Raw genomic sequence first — 27128 nt, 5'->3', positions numbered from 1 at the left:
TTAATTCAGTTATTTGGTCCAGCAATTCAAAGTTGCAGAAATGTGGTGATGGGTAGAAAGAAAGAAAAACTGTGAATAAATCCATGTATATGGAATATTTTGAAGATAGGCTTTCATGCCATTAGCACAAACAATCTGGCTAGATTTTTTTTCCTACATTTTCTATACTTTCTATGAGATTTTTTTCTTTGTCAGCTTCTTCTTCAGCTTCATACCACAATGAAACCCCAAACCTGTCTGTGACATAAAAGGGCTACTGCCATGGGATTTTGATGCACCATATGCAGTATTTTGGCTCCTGTCTACATTCTCTTCCAGTTTGAATCTCCTCCTGTTGGAGATATAGAAAGAGTAAAAAGAAGCTTAAAATCTCCTGAGAAAAGCGGCAGAAGAAGGTACCCCTGGAGTGTGCCAAGCAGAGGCTGTGGAGGTGTCACAGCTTTCCTGTGAAGGGTGGAGGAGGAGTCGGGTCCTGCACTCCCCATTGCACACAGCAGCTTGAAGAATGTGTCCAAAGGAAATACAGAAATGCAAAGCTTTCTGATATGAGTACAACCTCCAGAAGCCTAGGACTTTCACAGTTCCTCCTATGAGAAAGCCAAGCATTAAGAAATACAGAAATGGCCACTTGGGTGCCTAAATAACCATTAAAGGCCAAACTTCCTGTAAGTGTCCAGGGGAAACAAGACTCATCACTCCAGATGAAGGGATTCCTGTGTTGGAACTAATCACTACTGCAGATAATGAACAGATTACTCATTTACATGGATTTAAGACCTACTAGTAGAAATATCCTGGGCTTCTGGCCTGTGTCACTTTCCCTTGTCTCCTAAAGTCATGGCATGTTCACCAATATAAAGGGGCAAAAGCAGAAATAGCCACAATGAGCATTCTTGATCCTTCATGGAATTCTTCAAATGTGGGCTTAACTTAAAGATAATGAACCACCATTTTCTAATTAAATTATACTGCTCAACAACCTGCACAATAAGTAAAGATACAAGGCTAAATAGCCAAAGTCATAAAATTATTTTTCCCTGGGTAAAGTGCCCTTTTGGATTTACTAATTATTAGGTTTCATATTTGCCTCCTTAATTTTATTTTTAGTGGATGTTTGAACTTCAAATACAAAATGCAATTCCTCAAAAAAGAGTGTAAATGTTGTTCAAAATATTTTCTCAGTATGATATTGTATTGCAAATAATTGTGCAAGTGATGGGACATTACTCTTAAGGTTTCTCTCAAACTCTTCTATTACGTGTCACCTCTTCCTGATCTTATCCTGATAACATAAGATTTTGCATGGTTGCCATGAAAATGTATGTGTTTCCATGTCAAGAATGAATTGCATTAAATAAGGCAAGGAAGGCAATTTCCTCAATGCAGAGTATAAGATAGAAGCAGAAAAATATGGAAAAAACCAAGCCAAAACAAAATGATGAAAGGCATGAGCAGTTTTAAGTCTCGGATGGAATTTTCTCAAAATTTTAGGAGGCTTTTGAAGTATTAGTGCATTTCACAGCAACCACTGGTAGTTTCTGAACTGATATTTTAAAGCTGTGTTTATACCAGGAGCTCAATTCTGTAGTCAGATACAAGCTGAGTAATTTTGTAATAATGAGGGGTTTTGTAATAAAATTAGCCAGACTCTTGCTGTGCTTATACAGGGCTGCCCATTTGCCCCTGGCACACTCAGCAGCATGGCTTCGTGCCTGTGCTCTGGTCTTCAGCCCTGGCTACCCTGTCTTACACAGACCTGCTGTGCAAAAGGGGACAATGCACAGCAGCTGTCCTGATTCAATTGCTGCCTTAAAATTGAGCACTGAATTAACCTGTAGCTCAGTTTAAAAATTCCTGGATGAGATTCGTTGCAGCCAAATGCAGGAGGAGCTGTGCTGAACCAGCATAGGTGGCTGGAGCTGAGGCTTCAAGTTACCATGCACCAGGTATGAGACACATCTGTCTCCTGATAATATAGCTGGGTTAAATGTGAGCATACTGTATGAGCAGTAAAGGGTGTAGCAGAGACAGGAATGTTAATGTAATTGTGCAAAAAGGTTTATCAAACACTTTTTAAAATTAACATGTAGTTCAGGATTTAGCAGTCATTCTGCCAGCTCTGGCATTTTGCCTGTATATAGCTGTTAATGTTTTCTTCAGTTTTATTTGTTTCTTCAGCAGTCCTCTAGTATTTAATAATCTCTATCATCTCTCTCTCTTTTTTTTTTTTTTTTTTTTTTTTTGTTTTGTTTTGTTTTTTTTGGTTGTTTTTGTTTAGTGAAGCAGAACTTCTCTATTACAATCCTGAATCTCCACACTCAGATCCTTGTGGTAACCCTGGCAACCCTGCTGGCAGGGTGGGCTACAGCTCCAGCACCTCTGACTGGGCAAAGTGGAGTCCTTTCCCCCAACCCTGCAGGCTAAGCTGGAGTGTCACCACTGCTGACATGTCACCCTCTCCTTTGGTGTTGACGGCAATAAGGTGACATGGCTTACTTCATCATAAAAGGTGGCAGAGCCGAGCCTAAATATGCTTTTCAGATTTTGTAATTATTGCTCACACTGGAAACTATAGGGCAAGATCTTCTAAATTCTTTTTTAATTCTTTAATTGAGCAAACAGTTCTGTGTTTGCTATAGACAATTTTTTTTTAAAAAAGAAGGAATTTTCTCTCTTGTTCTATAGAGTCCACAAGCACTCACTCTGTTAGCATAATCCATAACCTATTAACATAATCTATATTACATTCTCTGGTATCATCTATTAAATTATACATCCATAGGACATGTGAAATTAGTATGCATTCAGATCATCCAAATCCTAACTGCTTTTCTTTCGATATTTCCCAAGAATACTTCTTCCCATTTCCTACATGTATACTTGAAAAACTTTAGGAAGGAAATTTTGAACTGATGGGCTTAAAATATGGACTGTTCCTCTCTTGAGAGATACTGAGAGTTGTTGTGGCTTCCCTTCAGAGGGAGCAGGGTATATGGTTAAAACTTGTTCAAACTGGACTATTGTAAATTTTTAAATCATAAATTCTCTCTGCAGTCCTCTGGTTCAGGCAATCCTGCTAAGTGTTTCATATGTTTTTTCCAATAGCTTTCTGTTTTACAGGTTGCTTCAGTTTTGTTGTTTTTCAGGGTCCTAACTTTAGTGTGTTCATGTTTTTTTGAGAGATAATATAATAGCCTTTCTTATTTAGATCTGGTATTTCTTGGAAAAATTTCTTCTATAAGTTTCCAAAACAACTGAGCATTCAGAAGAATAAATGTAGCTTGTAGAACATATTAAACTTTTGAAACAGATCACTTTATGTATGTTAGTGTCTTGGTTTGCTCTTCATTAAAATCCCAAGGGATGAAAGTTTGCTTTTAGTTTTAGTCTTCAAAATTCACAATATTAAATACATTGATTTATTGATATTAGTTTAACCAAGCCAGGTATTGGGGCTTTCTGCAACAATTGAATTAAAATTGATTTATGACAAAAGATTAATGGGTAATTTCTTCTTGATCCATTGTTGTGTGTGGGAAAAGGCTGAAGTCATAGACTAACTGTTCAAATTTCTTCGTTGTACAAGCTTAGGACAAAACTGGAAAGAGCAAGGGGCAAGAAGGATTAGACTCAAGGTTATAGTCTGAATTAGGGTTGAGTGTGGGACTGAGGCTTGTGTTGATAGTTTCACACCTTAATCCTCTGAGACCTTGTCCATGTTGGTTTAAGAGCTTTGTGATTGCTGCTGGTTTAGCATTGTCTGTAGGGTTGTGGATAGGGTTATAAGTTTGTTAAATTTTCTTCTACTTATCTTCTACAGTGAGAAGGAGGGCTGGGACACACAGGGTCCTAGACTTTATGTGCCTGTTGAGGGTGAGGTTTTGCCATAATGCTAAAGATAGAGTTGGTTGTGGATTAGTTATGGAAAATCCTTGGAGCTAGAGTTAGTTTGGGCACGTGGAGTATGCAAATCATAGAGTCATAGAATCATAGAATGGTTTGGGATGGGAGGGACCTTAGAAATCATCTAGTTCCAGAACCCCTGCCATGAGCAGGGATGCCACCCACTAGACCAGATTGCCCAGAGCCCCTTCCAGCCTGTCCTTGTCCTTCAAGGGATGGGGCACCCACAGCTTCTCAGGGCAACCTCTTCCAGGGTTTCACCACCCTTTGAGTAAAGGATTTCTTCCTGATATCTAAATCTATCTTAAAACTGTTCCCTTTATCATTATCTGCTCATGTAAGTCTGACAATCTTCCTTATTCTTGTAGATTTTTTACAATTTATCTTGAAATCATTCTGTACCAAGTGTCAGCAGGCTGCAGTTCAAGTTGCCTGCACTCCAGCCCATTGGGAGACTATGCCACCAATGGCTTTGAAGGGTCCCTTCCAGGCAGGTCTGCAAAGGAGCCTCAGGTGTGAATCTTCTCAAGTTTAGGGTTAGGCACAATGCTGAAAAGACAGTGGATGGCTCGTGGCTCTGCTGGGCCATATGAAGGCTAGTCTGACTGAGGCATGGTATGGATTCTATCTTTCCACAAAAGAGCACTTGACTTAAGTGTTAGATAAGTGGCTTGATACTGTTAATGATATTGATACTGCACACAGACCTAGTTGAGGACATACAAGAAAATTGCAAAATGGTTTTTATTCCATTCTATTCTGCAATATGTAGCAGAGGTTTAGTGGAGTTAGATCACAGGCAGACAGAGGACCAGCACATGTTGATTTTATTGCTGAGAACCTGAAGGTCTTCATTGTGGATCATAAACACTCTTTTCCAACTATGAAAATGACTGATGGAAAACTGCAAGCTGACACAGCTTCACTGACTAGGCCAGGGATTTGGCAAGGTACAGAAATAAACCAAGCACTTCAGGCACTGCTCTTTCTAATATGTTTTTGCCAGCCTTTGTCTTACTGTTAACAATAATCCTTAATAGTAGTTTTGACACCTTTCCCCTGGCCAAAATCAAACATAACTGGTTTCCCATTTCACACCAATTGTTAGCCTGTTTTTCAGGTGTTAAATTTCATACAGTAGTAATAAGAAAAATGTTCCTGGTGTCTATGGCAGTAATCAGATTTCATCTTTGGAGCTATTAGAAGCAAAGAATATAAAAAATACTTCTTGCTCTGGCCCAGTCTCCTGTTTCTGTGTCCTCTTTCTTCCAAGATCATGTAGCAAAAGTAATAATTTATCTACATTTTGTAAATCTAATCAGAACCCTTACTAGCACTAACCATTATCGAGACACAGTTAATGTGAACAGAAATTGTTCCCAAACTGCAATTGATTTGAGCATCAAGCTGTATAAATTAGCATGTTTCTGTGACCATGACCCCAAATTTGTCCTAACCCTGAACTTAAAAACAGTCTGGGACACCTCATGTACAAACTGTTTGTTTTCCTCCAAGTGTCAGTGTTTATCCTACTTCTGTGAATCCTGAAGGAGCAATTCAGCTTCTTCTTTTGTAATCATACCCCCAAACTCAAGATTAATTGTAGCAATTTTACCTTTACTGTTAAAGTACAATGCAGATCAAAGCAGTCTCTGCAACTTTAATAAACTCTCAGGCACTAACTGTCATGCTTTAGTCATAGTTCTTTTAAAATTCAGGTGGGTTTTTTCTGTGTTTTATTCACTTCTAGGCACTAGTTCTCAAATACTGCATAACAAGAAACTATAATAGGGCTTTGCTTCACATTATTAAGGAGCACACATGTGATCTCAGGTGATGTTACATATAGTAGGGCAATAGCTTACCTAGCAACAACAGTAAGATTACAGATAAATGTAGTCAGGGAATGTCTAAACTGTAAAATGCCTCACAGTTAGAAACTCCTAGAAACAAAACACTGACAAAGTAAAGCATAAATAAATAAAACCAAAATATTATTAACATGCTAGTATTATGAAATTCATAATGATGGCACCCAGTAATATTTGTATTGCAGTGTCATTTTTATAACGAAGAGACCTGTCTTTGTGAACCATTGAGCTGACAATTAGTGGATATGTGACTGCAGTGGGATGTATGTGGCTGCAGTCAGCTCTGCACTCCTTAGTAGTCTAGCTAAAAAGACAAATACAGCACAAGGCAGAACAGTCAATCTTTCATTAGATATCTTAAGAAAAAATCACATAATTGAGAGTAATATAGAAAAAATTGGTCTAGACCATTTTGTGCTTCATTGCTCTGGTGTGTTTGATTTCCTTGTCAGGCTTTATAGCATGAGCTTTGTTCCAGGGTAAGCATTTTAAGCCTGACTCAATGTGCAGTTTTCCTACTGTTTCTTTTGCCTTGGATGTTTAGCTGTTTGGAAACATTCAACTCTCACTGTTTCAGTAGGAGCATAGGAAAGTTCAGCTGACAGTACTACCTCTGTAAAATTGTAGTATTACTGATTCCTACCACAGATCCAGTTTCCCTGACAAAGATGACAATCATTCCATCTTCAATCATTGCAGTATCAGGACACTTTAGTATTAAGAGAGAAACTCCCTGCAGTATCCTATTTACAGGTAATTTATCTTCTTAGTAGTCTCTTGAAAAATTGGTGACAAAATTTGGTAACAGACTGTCATGTAGGGCATAATATACAATCTGTATCTTGCAAGTTTTCACAAATATCAAAGTAGGGAGACCCGTTATACTGGTACATCACTAGGTCTTTCAAAACAGCAGTGCAAAACACACTGTACCAGATATATCTGTTCTCTGGTTGTAAAAACCCTCAGCACAGTCAGCCATGGAAAAAAAATGGCAGAACTCTTAGGTCTTGTGCGTATCAATGCGTAGGGAGTTCGTCATGAAGTGATACTTTTAGAACACAAACTGTGATATACAGTCATTGCTTTGAAATGTTAGAGAATAAGTTGGGAAGAAAAATATAAATATCCACTGTCTTGAGGTGCCAGAAGGCATGAAAAATCACCACCCAATAAATCTTGTTGGGTTAAAAAATGAGTTCCTGGCACCTCTAGGACTGAGTACACAGGATTACCTGATTTATGGGAGTTATGAAGTTACATGGTGCCACTTGAGAAGCCCAAGGCAGGAAGCTGTTCAGGTGGAAGTATAAATAGTGATTATACTTGATTTTCAATACTGAGGTGGAAAGGAAGAAAAAGTTCCATCAAGCCTCAATCATTTTTTGAGATCTTGTTCTGAAATATCTTCCTGCCAGATTCGACAGCATTTGGGCAGCTTCCAGCATCACATCAGGATGGTCCTTCACTGAAAAAGGAGAAATAGCCAAAAACCAAATGCTTAGTGGGGATATGGATTTTCATGCAGGCAACTAGGGGAAGTTTCTTCTTCTGCAAGAATGGGATGTTTAGATCCTCACATAAGAGCAAACAAATTCTCCAAATGCACAGTTGGGCAGCTGAACAAGGGAAGAATTAGTTTTTAGATTTTGAGTGTGGGTACATGAGACTGTTAGGAACTATTTCAGATTTGACCAAATCCTGCTTATATTACACTTGAAAATAGTTCTAGCATCTAATTAATGAAATAGTATAGAAATGATAGTGCAAGTAACTTGATTATCAAAATGACAGTGTCCAAAAAGTAAGCACTTTTCTTATTTCCTTTTTGGTTTTTGGTACTGTTTTCCCACTTTCTTCACACCAGTAGCATGAAGTAGCAAGTAGATTATCTTGGACATGATCTAGGTGTAAGTGCTCATGCCTTGAGGCAGGGAATGGAGTGGAGGGTCTCTGAAAGTATTGTTTTCAGTGGTTAGAAGAGCGCTGGAAGTACAGCTTGATTCTGCTGAATCTGCCAGTCTCTTTTCAAAACAGAATTGCCCGGTGTATCACTGATTGAGAGGAAAACTATGTAAGGATTCAGGCTTATTTACCAGGAAGAAACAACATGAACTTAGTCTGCTTGAACTTAGGAACCTGGGTTGTAGAAGATGTTGGGTGCCTTAACTCCAATGGGAATGCTGGAAACTGCTCAGTAAGAGAGAACACAATCAGTTCTGTTTAGATTCCTAACTTTAGAAAACAGAACTTGTTCTTTTCCTTTTTCCATTTTCCCACCTCCCAGAACTGAAATACTCTGAGAGCCTTTGAGAGACTGGAAATGTGAATAATTTATGCAAAGCTATTGATAATAGCTTTGTTTCAAGTTCTTTCTCATCAGTAAGAACTTACAGGTTCAATTCCTCTGAAACTCCAGTTCTTTCTCAGACATAAATTGCAGCTGTCATAATTTCCCTCAAAACATTTTCTCTTTCCTTATATATTTTTCTTCCTCCCATCAGAAGATATGCTTTCTTCCCCTCTTTCTTTCCTTTTCAATAAAAATATTTCTCTTACTTCAGAGAACAATAATAGAAATAAAGAAATTGTAACCCCAAATAAAAAAAGCTAGTTATGGGGCTTTTTCACTGTGATCCTTCTGTAAAAACTTGAAATGGAAGAGTCTGCCATGTGTTAGCATGGGCCAGTTACTTCAATCTAAGCTTCCCAGATAACAGAAATTTTAACTTTGCAAGATAATTTTTTAGGCTATCAACCGCATTTTTCTATCAAATTCTGCCTTATTGGAATATGCTGAGTGGGTGCACAAGTCCTGCATGCTGGGCAAGGAACACACACCCACACCACCCCTACTCCTAGCTGGGTGACTGGCCTCACACTGTCTGGTGCTGTTGCCACTAAGGACTTCCCCTACAATAGTCCCCTCCCATGGTGGGGCATCAGCTTGCCAGCAAATGTACGAATAAATAGTTCTTGAGAAATGAGGGCTTCCACTGCTGTTAATTGTGCTAAATGTAGATTAATGAAGTGAGCTCTGAAGGTTTGCAAAGAGCTGGATAGGCTGAGACTGATCAGAAACCATAGGTCAGATGCAGAAATGTTTTATTTCACTTTCCTTTCTAAACTCTGAAACTGACTCCACATTTAGGAGGAAACCTTGTTTCAACTCTCCTTTGGCAGAATAACTTGTGATTTTTTTTTAATCTGTTAATGTCCACATAAGAGATCACAATTAACACATGAGTTCAACCAGGAAAAATCTGGGCTGTGAATATAAAATTCTACTTTTTGCTAAAGAACTATTTGGGGCCAGAATGATTCTCTGGCAGAACTCCCATTCATGCAGGCTGCATTTAAAGAATGTGAATATGAAGACATCGCAGAAAAAAAGAAAATTGAAGTGAATATTGTAGTTACAAAATGAAAAGTGTATTTTATTATGCATTCTTTCATTGTGTTTTCACATACAATTTTGTTCTAAAAAATTCTGGCTTATCCTGTCTTAGTATACACTTAAGTGCATTTACTGGTTAGCTGTTATGCATTTTTTTTAAACCAAGCTAGAGAATTAATATTTCCTACTAAGTAGGATTAAATTTTCCTTTCAAAATGAATTAATTTACTTCTTGAAAACACACTGCAGGAACCATGCCTCAGTCAAAACAGAGCTTCATGAAAAATGAAAAACCCTTTTTATTCCTGTAATTTTATGATCAAATTTAGTACTAAACTTTATTAAGCAATGTTTTACTTTTATAATTTAATGCAGTAACAATTTAGAAGTGTGCTCTACTTCCAGAAGTGGTTAAGAAATCTACTTATGCATCTGATAAGTAATTCTGGCAGGTAAATCCAAAGTGCTGTTCTTTCTTTGTGCACCTATGTATAATTGTGCAGTGGACCTTCATAGGAACAACACAGCATTATTGAAGATTTGTCTTGAAAGATTTATTTTATTTTGTTAAAACAAGTCATTAGATTTATCTCTTTCAGTATCGTAGGTCTTCATTGAGTCAAATAAACCATATTTTGTTTACCGCCCTGGAAAGATATAAATGCTAAATACTCTTTAACTTTATTTTATGGGAGTGAATATTATATTCCTCTTTCCAGTGACCTTTTATTGCCTGGTGAATAAAAAAATAATTTACCAGACAGAAATAACAGCTAGAGGAAGGTGGGATTTATGAGTATGCCAACTCCACTAAAACCAAAGGATAAACATAGTAGTCTTATAATAAAAATGGTGAATTATCTAGTGCTCTGGTCTCAGAACTTTAAAATAACTTTTCTCAGAAAATTAGAGGTTTACTTATGTCATCATGGCACAAGCAAAGAAGTGCAGGCTCTGGGGTTTTTTCCTCCTTTTTTTTTTTTCTGTTACTTTAATTCTTTTGAATCTAAGAAAAAAATAGATATTCTACTTGTAAAGAATTTGAATATGAAAGAATTTTCTTTCCAGTCTACAATACATCATTATATATATGAGCTGCAGAACATTTCTAAATTCTGGACACAATGGATTTTTAAACTATCCCAGCAGTGTTAAATATCCTGTTATGACAAATATAAAGTATATAAAAAGTAAAAAAGTCTAGAACTTTTCAAAATGAGGCAAAAATCAAGTTTCCATGCTGGAATCTGTTTGCTCTACAGGATCTCTGTTTTTGAAACACAGTCTGCTTTAAGAACTAAAATGGAAACTTTTTTTTCCAGAGATCCACTCTCCAAACTTAGTTTCATGCTACCCAGAAATATTATTGAGGTGGCATCGTGATAAATTCCTTGCTGAAATCCAGACAGGCTAGTTCTTCTAGACTTTAAAAATCAGTTAATCTTCTCAAAATATATGGTTAGTCTAGTTCAGTAATCTCACTTTGCATTTTAACTCCCTACCCATTTATAGTTTAAATCTGATTTTTCTTTCATTTGAAGTTCTCACTGAAGTCTTGCCACAGACAGGTCAGACACACAGGTATAAAGCGCATTTCGTAATGTCAAGTCTTCACTCTTTTCTTAAATGAAAGAAGCTCACAGATATTAGTTTCAATATTTTTAAAGTCATACGATGCTGCGTCTGCATTAACAAATTAGGAAAACCACTTGGCATTAACGTCAGGGATTGGAAACAAATTGTTTTCCCAGCTTAGTTACATTTTGCACTTTAATTTTCTTTCCTGTTGGTATTTAGGAGCTTCCAATTCTCTATCCCCTGTCATCCTTTGGAGAGGAAGAAGAGAAGGAGAAGGAAGAAAGGTGGTGGCCAGCAAGGCATCCCTTTGCAAGATGCAGCACATCCCCCTGTCACAGGGGGCTTCAGGTTACAGATAGAATGTGAGGGGAAAGAGTGAAAGGAGGGGACAAAGGAACCCGTGCAAATTAGAGGAAAAGAAATTGTTTCTGTGGACTCAGGAGAATAACAGAGAGTAGAATAGGGTCTGGCTACTCTAGATCAGGGCAGGAAGCAGTGGTCAAGTCCTTTGTTAGATGTGGTTCAGGATGAACTGCTGTATAAAGATGAGATGGCTGCTTTTTCCCAGGAAGTGAATGGTTGAAAGGGAAGCACATAGCAAAGCACTCTGCACCTTGCACATTCCCTGTCACATTTCACTCCCCAGGTTCCCATCTGTCTCCTGTGCAAGCTTTTGGGATGGAATAAAGGGATATTGCATGCCAGTATGATGAGTCAGGTGAGGACTTTTACTCTTTTTTCTAAGGTTTTTAGTTTATATTGATTTCATTCTTATTTAAATGTTGTTCCTTATTTCATGTTTCAGATAGTTTTTTGTATTACCATCAAAGTAACGCCTCCTGATAAAATGTCACACTTGCATGTATTTCCTAAGCAACATGTTCCTCTGTTAAAAAAAAAAAAAATTAACTCATTCTTAGTTATCTGCAGTCTGGAGAGAGTCTTCATCCATAACTGATTGACAAAATCAGCAAGCAAGGTTGCTGGAGTGATCCTCATTTCTTCATAATTTCAAGGGAGCTAGGAGGGACTCCCACTGCTGTCTCCTTGGTGGAAGACTGAAGTGAAAGAGCAGATTTGCATATTACATCTCCCCAAACCAGGCACATGCACCTCTCAGCACTACACAGAATTTGCTAGCTTTTCAGCTGCACAAAATAACAAAGTCAAAACCTGAAGTGAATTATGATTTGTCTTTTTGTTCATAAAATGAAAGAGTATTTTACTGCCCTAAGATTTCATAGATTTTTATGCTAAATTAATAAAAAAAATTGTGAAGAAAATGTCCATTTTGCACCTGTAATAGAATTTTCCTGCATCAGCAGCAGCTCTGTCTTTTCCATGTAGGTGACAGGCTGACAAATGGAAATATTATTTCTGTTCCTTCTTTCATTTGAGAGTCATAAATCTGAAAAATGCGGAATAGATTTTTTTCATGCATCTTAGAAGATTTTGTAGGGAGATCCAAGATGGCAGAGAGGGCACAGTCCAGAATATAAATTAAGATTTGTACTGGTACCACGAACAGTCACTCAACATGACTTGACAGTATCTTTGTCAAATCGATATACAATGCTTTGTTGAACTAGTGGAGTAAGTGGATGTGTCTGATAAAATAAACATTGTGTTGTCCATGCCATTGACATGAATGCTTATTTAATAAGATCATTTTGATTCAAAGTCAATTTTTATATTTATACTATTGCAAATCCTGCAGAAGCAGTTGTGTCAGTCATGTGTATGATCTCATATTCCTTAGAGATGCAGATCTGCTCAGCTTTATCTTGACGTTTGTGCTACTGTATCAATAGCAAATACTGTGATAATTTATATTCACCCTGCATAGGCAGACATGAAGCTTTATTCTTTCTCAGTGGTGATACAAAGATTAAGCAAAGTGGATGTTGAGTTATTGGTCAGCTCAGGAGCTCTTTGTCACAAGACATTTCACTCTGTACTGGTCTAGAGCCAGCTGATTTGGGGGCAGTAATTACACCATGAACCTACTCTTCCACAGGAGAGAGTAGGTTTTTTGTCTTGGTTTTTGATGCTACAGTTCCAATAGAAAATTTTCCTCAAACACAGAGCTACTATATTTTAAGAAAAGTATAGATCCTTCAGATCTTACAGATTCACATGTCTGTGTCAATTCAAATACAGTGGATTAAGTTGCATTTCTGCTTGTGAACAGCTAGAGCCAGGGAAAATGTCACCCTTGGCCACAATCATATAGTCTTCAGGGGACATTGGTGTCAGTAGAAAGAGGTCTCTTACATCAATGACACAATTAGATTGCAAAATCCTTACTAAACCTGAAATGACATACCTCATATTTAATTTTGTTTATCTGTTCTGTTTGCATCCTAAACCAATTTTTAATGACAAACCTTTGCATTCATTCTATTCTTTTCTTCTTCTTTTTATTCCTATACATATATACAAGCACAGGTATGCTTTTGTCAATTGATATATGCAGATTATATAATCCAAGGGCACTTTACTATAACCTTTTAGTGCAAGAAAGGACATATTAGAATGAGAATTCATGGTTGTCTGATTACCCCAAGAAAGTCCTTTTATTCATGGTGTAAAAATGAAAGCCCAGTGGTGGCAGGTTCTGTTCTTTAACTGTATGCTGACTTCTTCATCACTATAAACCCTTCTTATTTCTGGTAGTGTAAAAGATACTAGCTGCCAGAGTATGAGTGACTCAAATATTTTTGTATGGAATTTTTTTAATGGACAATTACAATTTTTTAGTAGATGCAACAGGACTGATATGTCTTTCTCACAGTTACTGCTTCCACAGAGCCAGGCATGTCCTTTTCTACCTCAAATATCCTGAAACCTTTACCTTTCCTTCTTTTCATCTTCACAGGCAACAAAAATTGCCTTTTATGAGGGATCTATATAAAGAGTGACCCCTCACGTCCGAAGCTTTGAGCAGGATTCAGGATTTGTGCTTAAGTTTTGCACAGAGAGCAAGCCACAATGTGTTTGAAAATATAAAACTATAAAATAACTGTTTTAACTTGAATGTAGAATGTCTGTTTCAGTATTGCTCCCTGGTCTTCTTTAATATATGAAAGAGCAGCCTAAAGCAGAGAGGGCAAGCCTGGGTGAGTGGGCTGGTGTCTTCAAATGTGATGAGTGGGAGGTACAAAACTCCCTGTGTGCCTCCCCTCTACCTCCTACTCCCCACGTTCAACATCCATCTGCAGATGGAGTAAAACAGGGAAGAAGCAAAGAGGTTGCTCTGTTCCTCCTCCATAGTGTGGCCGCCTTCATAGGATGATTCAGGAAATTATTCTTTTTCATGCATTCCACCCTCTGGCAGGCATCTTTCCTATGGAGGATGTCAGCAGCATTTCTACCTCCAGGAGGAAGAAGATAAATACTGTAAATAACATTTTAGAGTTAACTATTTTTGGCTATGTTGCATAGGCTGAAAGTCCTGTTTTCTCCTTCAGAAATTTGTTTTGTGTGATCTGACTGAGGCAAGTCAGGGAAAGAACACAAAATCACAGACCAGTGATTTTGGGCCACAGTTGTTCATGGTTCTTATCTTTGCACACTCCCAGTTCCGGATACTTCATTGTTTGTGGGGTTTTTAAGTAACTGTATCTCCCTTGGCTGGTACCTCTGGCTTCAAAATAAGCTTCCTACTCACAGGTTCCAGTTGCATTGTTCTCTCCAATTAAGCCTAGCTTGCTGGGTAGCAGTGCTGCACTAATGTCTCAGCTTATACCATGCCCCCTCTGTTCCTGGTAAAAAACCTAGGCACACAAACAGTAAAACCAGATTTGTTTGAGCCTGACGTGAACTGTAGACTGTGCTTAATTTTGTAGTCTACTTATAGCTTCTGAATTGCTTCTTGGGCCCTCAGGGTCTTAGTTGAGAAGGAAGAATATGGTAAGCAATAATGGTCAATAATATCTTAGAAAGCTTTCACTCATTCACAACAATTTTTAGCAGAGCACTTCACTGTAAACAGCACTAAAGAGTTCTCCTCCACCAAAATGAATGTGAAGAGAGCAGCTCCTGTCACCTGGTGCTTCCTTTTGAGGCTGCAGCTTTGGTAGATAATGCTAAGCAACTTGGTATAAGCACAAATGTCATGGACAAAGACTACTACTTTAAAAAACACACCTCCAGAAACAGAAATTCTGAAAAATTCTTAGGGTTTGAAGCAGATGATCTGATGCTCAGAGCTGAAGCACATAACCCCTAATAAAGATAAACAGGACGATCTCAAGTAAGGATGGGAAAAGAGAACGACAAATACAAAACAAAACAAAAGAAGGATTATTTTTTAATGCTCTGTATGTAAACTGCTAAACTCATCGGCCTATAATATTATGTTTTACAGGGATAAGTAGTGGTAGGACAAGGGACAGTGACTTTAAGGAGGGTAGGTTAGGATGAGATATTAGGAAGATATACTTGTGGGGGTGGTGAGGCACTGTAATAGGTTGACCAGAGAAGCAGTGGATGTGTATAAGTGGTCAAGGCTGAGTTGGATGGGGGTCTGAGCAACCTGGTCTTGTGGAAGGTGTCCCTGCCCAGGACAGGAGTGTTGGAACTAGGTGATCTTTAAGGTCCCTTCCAACCCAAATTTTCTATGATTCCATGATTATGGAGACCGAAAACTTATGCTAATGAGACAAATTCTTGTAAGTACCTTTCATGGAGCACTCTTGAGCACAGAGGTGTCTGTATTTGTCATAAAGCTGGAGGCTGGTAGAGGAGTTCAGAAAATATCACTCACTTCTTTTCTTTTTTAAACTTTCCCTGAATCATCCACTGCACACCTCTGTCAAAGACAGGACATTTATCTAGATGGACCTTGGGACTGACCTAGTACAGCTAGTGTTGTTGTTCCTATTACTGATATATTTACCATCCTGATATATGATCAGACCTCTACTTCTGATGTTCACAGTCCAAGAATGAAACTGAAAATTTGAAGACTGTAAGAATATTTTTATTAGCATTAGGAAACAAGTAAAATACTAAGGGACCCTCTTTATTCCTCTTAACAAGGGCAGGGCTAAGGGACAGTTTGCTTATAGTCCAAAAGTATCTAACTGAGAAAGGCCAAACTCTTGAACAGAAAGAAGTCATGCATGATGGTAGGATTCATCTAGCTAAATATAGATGACTGTGCCTGAGCCAGTCCATCTAGAAGCTCTGTGTGTCAATATAGATCTAAGCAATACTCTCAGTAGATTGTAAAGCACAATTCATCTCAGTCTAAAGGAGATGTCTAAAACAGGTTAGATGAATCACTCCCTTAAAGTTTCTATTTGTTCTACTGTCTGTGAAAGGCACCTAGTGTGACTGCCACAGCTGCAGACCACTACTGAAGTTGCTCAAAGTTGGTTAAGTTTTACTCCTAATGTCTGTGAATTGATTGGTGGAGATTAGGAAGAGTTGTATAGTATTACTCAGAGTTATTAGCAATGGGAATACATTATGAAGGACTGAGACGGTTCTTCTTTCAAAGACTTTTTAAAAAATAAAGCTATACTTTATTTCCTAGAAAATACACCCTAGAAACCTGGCTTTTGGCCTTGTGCCAGAGGACTACTCTGACCTGTGTTGTACAGAAGATCAGACTATCAAATCATAATGATTCCTCCCAGTCTTAAAAAATCTGTGCTTTCAATCACTGCTAATAAAGAGTGACATGTTTTCAATTCCTTTCTAAGTGGGTCTGGATCAATACAGATGTGCCATTTACCTGCAGGGTTTTCCCCGCAATTGTTTGCTGCTGCTGCTGTGTTGGTGTCAAAGGATGTAATGTTACAAACCAGCTGATGAATCTCAGGCATTCTGACATTTTCCTATCAACACCAAGGGGCAGATTTAGCAGTGGCTCAGAGAGACATCCCCCTAAGCTCCATGCTGTGCAGCCAGAAGTGAAGCTGAAGTGTACCACAGCCTTGTCTACCAATATCATGGCAACATCCAGTCCCATGTAGCCAAGTTTATTTTTGTATCACTTAGTTTGCAGTGAAAATGGCTGAATTTGAAGCTGGCAGTTTAAGGAGGGTCTTTCCCTAGCCAGTCTTTCCTGTCACTGACAGGTTTATCTGTAGTGCAGAATGCCTTTACAGCCATCAATGTCAGACAGAAAGAAAAGATAATGGTGTGAGCATGGCTATGGCATAAGTGTGTTCTATGCTGCCCTTGTTTTCATTAATTACAATGGCAAGCAAACACGTTAATTAAATTTAGTCTTCACAAATCCAGTTTTATTTTGTATTGCTGACATTTATGATGACTAACTAGGACTTGCACGCAGTAGCTGTGTTCTTGGGGTAGTTGGTGTGAAATCACGTTGTGAGTCAATACAACATCAAAACCACTTTTGACTGCCCTGAATACTTTACCAACTAAAAAGTTCTCTACTAATTTTGTCAAATCTGTGCTATGCATTATAGTTCCTGATACTGTTTCTTCATTATTATTATTGTTATGAGAAATTCTGCATGTGTAGTGTTTAATAAAGGATTGATCAAGGATGGCATGGCAGAAGGGGATGTTGAATAATATTATAACCCCAGAATGATCTGTTTTTCATGGGCTGAACAGTGATCAGTATCACTGGTAATAATCACTATTGTCTCATCTAATTTGTTTTCATCTCACAAATGAGCACAGCTGGAAAAGCTACACCTGAAACGCTTCAATTCGTGCTTCCTAAAGCTGGATCTCCAGTTGCAGGTGCTCAGACATCTCTAAGGTACTATCAGCAAGCCCAGTCATAAATCACAGAGACTTGCTGTTTACCACTATGACTGATCTCCAAAAACAGGATCAATGCAGCTCATTCCTGAAACCTGAAAGCAAGTGTGTGTATATATATAAGAGAAAGTGTTGAGAAAGACAATTTTATAAAGAAGGTCAAACTTTAATTCACCTTGGTTCCCAGAAACATTCCTTTAAGCCTCCTGATGAGAATAACTTCATAGCCTGTGTGGATTGCATTACGCCTACTCTTAAACTGAGTCCTTTAAAGATAGTTACTGACTCATTTTTATTCTAAAATTCTTACTGTGGTGACATCCCTTCTTGTCCAATAAGGTAAATGCAGATGAATTAAATGTAATTTTCAATGGGTTTTTTTTGCTGCTGGGAGGCTCACACCAGATTTTGCCCCAATTTGGGGCAATGGAAGGGAATTTTTTACACTTTTCTAGGAGAGGCATGGAGAAAAGGGAGCACTTTGAGGCAGTGATGCATGGAGCAGTCTATGTCTGCTAGCACAGGGAGCTGTCTTGTTGTGGGGAGAAGGCAAAATCAAAGCTTCTGCCAATGTAATTCCTTTCTCCTTGCACAAAGTAAAGTCATTACTCTGCAAAGAAAGATCATTCTCCCTCTCACAATCTGGTCTGCAACTCCAGCATCCAGTACTGAGGCACAGGAGGAATTTTCACAGCCTTTGGCTTCTCTTTGCTGTGTGCCAGCTGAACCACAATTTGTTCCTTCCTGAATACATCCTGCAACTGAAGAAGCAGACTGTGCAATCATCATACTCATATAAGGTGAGTTTAAAGATCTATCCAGCCCCCTATCCTGTTTCTGAGAGTGGACAGCAGCAGATGTTCTGGGAACAAGTAAGATAAAGGCAAGCTACAGTGACACTTTCATGGTGTCTTTGCCTTGATTCCAGGGTTTTGTGCTTCACACATTTTCTCAGCTAGAGCCAAATTCTGCCCAACATTTTCTTCAGAAAACTTTTGCAAACAATTCTCCCTGCAGTTGATCCTCAAGACAGTGATCCACTGTAAATCCAAACAAACTCATCTGTTGCATTACATTCTCCACCAGTTTAAACAGAATAAGGATTGCTCCTGGCAGGTTTCCTCTTTTTCCCTGGCACAACTTGAAGCAGAAATCTCAATAAATGGATAGGCCAACCCTTTTCTCTGAGAGGACTCACCAACAGCATATTTAAATAAGTCTGCTGGCTTTCCTCAAGCTGGACTACATTTTCAGTGGACTCTGTGTTATGTGTAAAAGCTGAGGTAGAAAAAAACCTTTTGCACCTGTGACAGTTTTAGAGTAGAGCTGTGCAGGCATGGCTGGGTTGATGGGCAAAGGAAATATTCACACCATATTCTGGTGCCAATTTGAACATTCAGCGGTCTTCTGTAGCCAAGAGAAAGAGAAGGCATATACCTCACTGCTACAATTATCCCAGAGAGATCAGCAGCCTTGTCTAGATGCTAAATTTGGAATACATGAAGAACCTTCCCATTACTCCAATATTTTCCAGTTACAAACTAAGTCTTAAAAATAAGATTAAGTGACTAGGTCTCTGACAATCTGTAGTGGCCCAGCATCTTGCCCTGCAGCAGTTTCAAGTTTGACAACAGAACTTTTAGGAATGAAAGCTGTGACTGATTTTCTAGTTAACTTAATTTATTGTAATTAGCTTTACTTAATTATACATACAGCTGTTCCACACCCTCAACATAGCCCAGGGGACTGTTTAAAGTGCTTAAGTCTAAATGTCATGTTTTAGCACAGAATAGAGCGCAGTATTGTTCTTCTCAGGATCTGGTGGGAAGGAAGGGCATTCCACAGCCCATCTTTCTTTCCTTTCCCTTTCTCCGTACACTCTCAGCACATTCTCCTCCCCCACTCCTTTTTTTTCTTGCAAGGAAGGGATGTCTGCTCCTCTGCTATACCTGACCTACACTTGCTTGGTGCACCGAAGGCTTGTGGAGCTCACCACCTTTGCCCCTCTGCAGGGCACACATTTGCTGTCCTCACTAAGTCTCACCTGGTCTTGCCAGGGGAGGAATATGCCTCAATGATAGTCTTAACCTTGAATTTTCTGCTGCCTTTACACCACTGGGATATAGAGATGTTCCTTTTTCCTTATCACAGATAAACAGTGGAAATATTTATGAAATTGATTCACATGTTACAAGTCTCATGAGAAGACCTTCCTTAAAGTAAAGCTTCATAAGGACTTTTTCCACCCTGTTCACAAAGCATTCCTATGCCCCTAAAAGTGTTCAGTAAATTCTTTTTCTAAATCACCTCAGCAAAAAAGGCCACTCAAATTCAGCAAATCAAGCATTTACTCACGTAAACAATCAGCTGGATTCTTCCACTAGGTTTGTATTGTTTATTGAAAGTAGTAATGACAATAGTTGAGACAAATAGGAATTTTAATCTGCTTTTCTATGAGATGAGACTATGCAAGGTCACCTTCACTGTGGTTCAGATACTTGCATGTGCATACTTGCAACACAGATAACTAAAGCTGTCCAATTTTGTTTGTATTTTCATTCCACTTAAAATAATTTATTTTCATTCTTTTCCCCTTATTAATTCCACAGAGTTTAACATCCTTAGCTTTATCAGCTCCTTCCTGTTTTGTCAAACTTTTGAAAGCAAGATGTAGAAGGTGCTGGAGCATCTTGGGGATAATTACTCTTCAACTAATTTGAAGCAGTAATGATGATATTCTAGATTTTTATGGAGCAAATGTTTTATGTTTTATTAATTGCACTTGTTCTTTCCTTTGGTATTTTTCCTGATGTCTAATAGCTTTCCAGGTTTACTGTCTAAACTACTCCTATGCTGTACATCTTGTACCCCAAAAGATAGGCTTTATGATAGCACTCTAAAGTCCAGATGCTGCCCTTTGAAGAAGGAAAGTATTTATGAAGAAAAGTTTAGTCAGAAGCATGTTAAGTTCTTGTGATGGGGAATGTCTGGCAGATTGTGCCCTTTCACAGACTCAATGTATAGAATCTGTTTGTCTAACACAATCACAGCTTGTACAACAATTCTATCCAGGTACCTCTGAAAGTCTAACAGGTATAATCAACAAAAATCCCTATTTCTTTTCTCCACACCCATCTGCCTCTTCCTCCTCCCTTTCATTAACCTCCTCCTCACTGCCAAGAGTGTGGGAGTTTTGACCAAACAATTGGGTAATATTCTTTTGTGTTGAAAACATCACACCAAAGGTTTGAGGCAGAGAGGATGAGCTGATGGTGAGCGGAGTGGTGTCCTGGTGGCTCTCTTAGTGTAGTGTAAGGGTGGGACTGGGGCAGAGCTGGTATCTCCCTGGGAGGGAAGCTGTCCTAAAATTCTGCAAATCCTTATAGGATTTTACAGATAAAGACTGAGCAGTGTATAAGGGGGGAACACCTAAATTTTATTATAAATGATTAGAGACTTTTGTAAAAGTCATTGAACATCTGAATGTGTTCTGAACATAAAAGCACTTGAATCTGCCTTTCCAAGCCTCCAAACCAATATTCAAAGTGGAACTTGATGCTGTATCCTATTTTTTATGTAAATCATCCCTGTTCTTCATGCATTGCAAAACTCAGAATATGTCAGCAACCTTGGCTATGACATCACTCCAATAGCTTAGAGAAACACCATGGAAAAGCTGGGAATAAATCTTGGAACCTGTAGGTTCCATGTGATCTTTCAAGATGTTTCTGGTGGTGCACAAATCGGGAGATTTTTTTGTGACTGTTTTGTCTTTTCACTACTATTGGTTGGTAAGGTTGGGAATCTCAAGCTGTAGCTTCTTAGGCAAATTAAGGCATATTTAAAGTGAAGGTCAAATTGTGCTCTCCTAATGAAGTGTTGGTTGTTTCTTGTATACCTTGCAGAAAAAAAACCACAGCTCTGCACAACAGATGGAGGGCCAGTTGCCCTGCTGTGCCCCCATGAGTCCCTCTTTTGCAAACAAACAAAACAGAGGCAAATACATTCCTGACCTCTAATCACAACACTTTTCTACTATTTAGAGAGGTTGAGGATGCAGGTGATGCTATTGTCCATGAGTTTGGTGTTTTGTCAAAGGCAAGAGTCCTAGAGTCAAACAGGACCACCCTTAGCTTCCAGAGGGTTTCTGGCACAGAAATTTTTGATGGGACTGTGTGACTGTTGTGATGATGCATGAATATTTATGGGCTTCTTACTTTAAGGATATATTTGTGCAATTCCTTCTTTAAAAAGCTGTTGAAGATTGCTTTTATTTCTGACAATTAAATGGGGTTTTTTTCCATCTCCCTTTGCTACCCATAGAAAACCAGAGGTTTGTGAATCTTAAGGCCTGGCATGTGTCTCACAAGGCAGTGTCAAATACTGTGCTCCTCTTCTGTGGCTCTCAAAGCCCCCACTAGACCTCTCAGTGTTCTTGTAATCATTTTCATATGTGAAACACAGCAAAGTCTTTAATTGCAGGTATTACCAAGAGATTAACTGGCAATCTGAAGATGTCTCCCAAAAAGGCCTTGACCACCTCCTATAAAGGGCGAAATGAAAAATTTGAAAGAAGAACAGTTAACATTTGACAGAAGCTAGAATCTTTTTCTGCCAAGTGAAATAATTCAAACACTGTGAGACAAGTCCTGTCCCCATTGCTTTAGCCAAAGTTGTTCTGGATCCTCACATGAACTGTTTCCTTGGTGTCTGCACCAAATCTCAGGGGAGGATCTGCTCCTTTTCAATGTTCTTAAACATTCAGGTGTCCAGGATTGTGGCAAGAGAAGCCCAGAGTCACAAAAAAAAAGAGAAGCAGGAGAGAAATTTTTCACTGAAAGTAAGAGCAGGTCATTAGCAATATATTAACTCACAATTGTAAATTTACATCTGACATTTGACTGTCACCTTGTTCTCCTGGACACCACTTCTGTATTTATTCACCATATGACATCTTCTGGCACTTAAAGAGCAAATTCAGAAGGACTGAGGGATGGGTGCTGATACAAGAGATGGTTGTTATTGCCCTAAAAATCTGGATCCAACAATGCCATTCCCAGAGCAAACCGGAAGTTAGGATTAAAGTTATGATGCCCCACATATCCAGTTGGTTGGTAAGGAGTTATGCAGAAATGCTGAGAGAACTGCTTTGGGATTTACAGTCCAGGAGCCCTCCCTGAACTAAGTTGACAATGGATATATGCACCTTTCTCAGTATTGTCTTGGGAAAGATGATGGTAGGGGACAAAGAGGTGTGAGAGGTGGCCCAGACTTATTACTCATGATGACTCAGTGCACCTAAGCAGGTTGTGCTACACTATAGCTAATTTTGGCTTTTTAATATAGTTTTTGGAATCATGTGTTCCATATATTTACTGAAGATAAATGCTTCCAAATTTGGGGGTGAAAAACCGTAAACAACACAATCCTCAACTCCCCCATAACCTCAACCCAAACAGTAAGGTATACAGCAATGTTCCTTGGTATATTTTCAAATTGCCTGTTTTTCCAGACAAAAGTATTTTACCCTGAAGTTGGAAAAAAAAAATAGTTACATAATTTTGCTACATTCTTTCAAGCTTAAATGCCTGAGTCAATGTTGGCTTCCTGGAATACTAAAAACCACAGATACGTTTTTAAATCACAAAATATGCAGATACTGAAGGAAGACTCTAGACCCAGTGCACAAGTATCTAGCGACTGTTTTCTTTTAGTGGACTTTACAAAACCTGTTGGGCAAACACAATCCTAACTAAATAATGCTGATTCTACTTCTTCCCAAGAAGAAATAATTGAAAAGAATCAAATGATAAATTAAATGAATGGTGCCCCATCAAAGCAAATGGTGATAAATAGAAACACCTTAGTGTTGCCAGCACTCACACTAATGTGAACTGGTCAGTAGAATTTATAATTATTTTTTTTTACCTTTCGCAGAGGCTGATTCTTTGTGCTGAATCTGATGTTAAAGTGATAAATTAGAAAGAGAGAGGTTGTCTAATGAGCAAGTAGGCAGCAATATATCAAAAAACCCCAAACAATTCTAGGCTTCTACCAATGTCTGAGGGTTTTTTGGTATTCCTTTTAGGAGAGAAAAGCATGTTTATTCTGAAGCTGCAGCCAGAAACATACAAATATTTTATATGATTTTCCATATACATACATGCAAGGCTCACAAATACGCATGTCATCTTCCAATGTGTGTAAAAGTCTGCAAGACTGGGAGGACAATCTCTACTCATGACCAGTGGAAGAGTTTGCAGTTACTTGCTTCTGAGTGTTTAAACATGCAACAATACATCTGCATTTCTGAAAGTGAAGCCCTTCATGTTGTACTAGAAATATAAGTCACTTAGGTCAATGGGGAAATGCTCTTTTAATTCTGTGAATATTCCATCAAAGGCATAATTTTCTTACTTTTAAGGTTGGATGTAGTTCCTCTAAGGAATATATTTAACCACATGCAAAGTACCCATTTAAGTGTCTTCATTATTCCATTCAAAAAGAGTTAATGAATAAAGAGGAGAAATTATATTTTTGTACTAAAAAGGTTCAGAAATGCTGAAAATTTAAACCACACAAATATAAGAAATCAAAATTTTGAGAAGTTTCATGAAGCAATAACATGGGTGAAATTGTCATTTCTATAGTTTCAAATATTTCATTTTGCTTCCAATTTCTATGTTTTAAGTAACTTAAATGCCAGTATAGAAGTAATTTTGAACTAAAAATCCAACATCTACTTTTCCTAGAATAGTAACATTGGAAGTTTTGTGCTGTTTATGTAAATATTATTTTCTTTTAGTAGGTGAAAATATAGACCTTTTCCCATATTTTGCTTTAAACATTTTTCAGCAAGAAAGCTCTTTATCATTAAATTAACTATTTATTCTGTAGCAAATTCCCCACAGCCAGGAAGAATAGCAGCATTTTCCCCTTTTTCTTCCTATTCATGGATGAATTTACTCAAAGTGTGTCTAACGTTGAATGATGTATCACATACAAGTCGGGGCATAATTTACTCTGCCAGTTGTCTGCTGAAGACAACTTGATGAAGATAATGGTTAATCTTGGTGCTTTCAGCTCAGCATTTTTCTCACTATCAGAAAGAGATAAACCAGAGGTTTTGATATTTAGGGTTTTTTTTTTAGGGTCTGTGAATATCTATATGAAAATCATTAAAAGCAGGGAAAAAAACTTATTTATTAAATTCTGACTCCCTGTGCTAGTAATGCTGCTCTTAGGTAAAGCCTAATTCCTCTTTCAATTTTGTGTTTGGTTTTGTTGTTTTTCTTGATGGAGTTCCAATATTTTCCTGTTTTTTTCCTCTGTTTGGCTATCGTGGGAGAACCCAGCTCTTTCTTCATTTTCAGTCTCATCCTAGAGGACGTGTATGCTAAACAACCTTCCTCAAGCTAGCTGCAAGGTTTCTCTTTGCCATCCCCTCAGCCTAGTGCAAGGGCACTTGGGAGTACCCGAGAGCATTTCTGGCAAGTAGTATGCAGCAGACAGCTGTGGAGGTAAACTTATGATTAAAACTTCAGAGAAATGGAAGACAACCTCCTGTGGCTGCAATGTACCTTCTTCTCATATCTCACAGACTAAAAATAGGCTTTTGTGTTTGTCTACAATTTGTATTTTTATTTTCTGTGGGTTTTCTATTAATAATGGACAATAAACTAATTTAAAAAAAAAAAAGCACCTCTCTGTGTGCTTTGGCTCCCTTCTAGCTGAGTTAGCAACTCTGGCTACATGCTGAGATGACTGGTAGAGCTGCAGGCCTTTACTGCCAAGCTCTGCATTATATTTTTTCCATCACTAGCAGTGAGCAGCTTTTCCTTCTTCTTTTAAAGCTTCTAGGTAAGAGTCTTGTTATTCCAAACTCATGGAAAGGGAAAGACATTCAAATAGACACCAGATGATAGCCCAGTGAATCCTATATTTTAAAAAATTCTGACTTTTTTTTCAATTTTAAAAAATTCCTTAAAAATCCATTTGAATCTTTAGTTACTGCATCCAAATTTTGATTTTACCTCCAACCTCACATTTTGTGCTTCTCCTCAGTTACCACAGGTACTGCTAGCCTTGCAGAACCCCTGAGAGTTTGAGAAATACGGCCATTTTATCCACAAAAGCCTGAGTCTCCTACATTAAAAATACCATGCTTTACCTGCCTTCAAAATTGGTTTAAAAGCCTCAGATTTATTAGTGATTATACAGGAAATCTTTGGAGAAGCAGAGACATAAACCTGGAGCATTTGGTGTAGCATGGTCTTGTGAGCGGCTGAGTGCAGCTTATTGTCTGGCTAGATGACTTCAGATCTTAAAGATCAGCAACTCTTGTAAGGCTTTTTCTGGTTTTAGGGGGAAAAGGACCAAGAATATGGACTTATTCATATCTAGAAGGGGAATATCCTACTCTTTGGATAGCATGAGGGAGCAGCCTACCTCAAAGCAAGGACTGGGGAACACCCATAGAGTGCAATCATTTAGAAAGCAAGGAGTTTTTTTTTATTTCTTAGGTATCATAAATTGGTTTTTGCCATTGGGATACTGCAGTATTAGATACAGAGGGTCTGAAAACTAAATACTAAAAGTTTTTCTGTTTCTGGGGGAAATAAAACAACATATAAGTGGTGCAGGATTGTATATTAATCACTCTCCCCTATTTCAAATGTCTTCCTCATACTTGCAGTTTGCCCTATGTAAATCTAGCTTATTCACATGGCTCTCATTAGCATTTCATGTCTTCAAGAATCTGCACATGAAATTATTTCCTTTTCTCCAGCTGTAATAGAGCAAAAGCTTGCATTCAATTAGTGCTGGTGTATTTGCCACTTAAAACTAAAGTGTTCTGTTTTGCTGAGTTGAGTCATCACTAAAGGGTATGCAACATCCATCTTGTAACCAACTGTAGTCAAACTCTTTAATTAATGACTTGGGATTCTGCTTTGTCTTTTAAAAGGATAAAATCTAATTGCAGTTCAGATTAGGCTGTCTAATGAACATGACCACAAAGCAATTGATCAAAACTAATAGGGGGAATAGTTATGCCAACGTTAAGTAAACCTCTTGTTTGTTTTGCATATGTAACCTAAGGAAGTATTGCAAACATTATTGATGCATTATTTGCTTCACTGGAATTTCAGCCTAATAGTTTGCTGTGGTTCAAAGACAGAAGCTCTAAGCCCTATTTTTCTAGTACTAGGAATATTGCTTTTTCATCTTCCATTTAGTGTAATATAACAAAGATGCTGTTCTGAGAGCTTTTTGACATAGCAAATCTAATTTTAATTTACCACACATAGGGAGAGATGCTTGAGCTGTGTAAGGCAGCCCAATCTGCTCCCTGTATAAGAACCAGAGCAACTCAAAAGAGGTGCAGAGTGGTAGTAGGAGGTGACCCTCTTCTGAGGGTTATGGAGCACCAATTTGCTGACCTGATGCATGCTCCAGAGAGGTGTGAAGCTTACCAGGTGTTTGTATCAGGGATGCCACCAAGAGACTAGCAAGGCTCATAGCATCCACTGTTATCTGCTACTGTTACCTGTTGCTTCATGTGGGCACCATTGGTACAGCCAAGAGCAGCCTGAAGTATCAAGGATTACAAAGCACTGGGAGGAGTGGTA

This window comes from Vidua chalybeata, chromosome 1, assembly GCF_026979565.1.
Source record: "Vidua chalybeata isolate OUT-0048 chromosome 1, bVidCha1 merged haplotype, whole genome shotgun sequence".
In the NCBI taxonomy this organism is placed as follows: domain Eukaryota; kingdom Metazoa; phylum Chordata; class Aves; order Passeriformes; family Viduidae; genus Vidua; species Vidua chalybeata.
This window is presented reverse-complemented; position numbering follows the sequence as displayed.